The sequence below is a fragment of the Pundamilia nyererei genome, unplaced genomic scaffold, assembly GCF_000239375.1.
Source record: "Pundamilia nyererei isolate P.nyererei 1_Seehausen unplaced genomic scaffold, PunNye1.0 scaffold00167, whole genome shotgun sequence".
Taxonomy (NCBI): Eukaryota; Metazoa; Chordata; class Actinopteri; order Cichliformes; family Cichlidae; genus Pundamilia; species Pundamilia nyererei.
This window is the reverse complement of record NW_005187568.1, coordinates 1,027,407-1,027,725: the sequence shown is the minus strand read 5'-3', so window position 1 is coordinate 1,027,725 and position 319 is coordinate 1,027,407.

The following is a 319-nucleotide window of genomic DNA, read 5'->3' as shown; positions in this document are numbered from 1 at the left end:
GTGAATTGCACATTTCAAGTATCAAGTAAATCATCCCCTCACCATGAAAGGCAGGCAACATCTCTGTGGCCAAATATTTCCTGTCAGTTGCCATTAAAAGCACCTCTTCCTGTTTAATAAATTAGACTTGAGTATAATCAGATTCGGTGTTTGGATCATGCATATTCTGATTTCAGTATTTCTTTTGGCAACAGGTAAGCATACACATCATCATTACAGAGAACTTGAAATCATATCTTAGAGCTTAAATATTTGTTTTTGTAGATTATTATAGTGCCTGTCTGAGCCACTAACGGAAGTAGATTAAACTATGCATCAG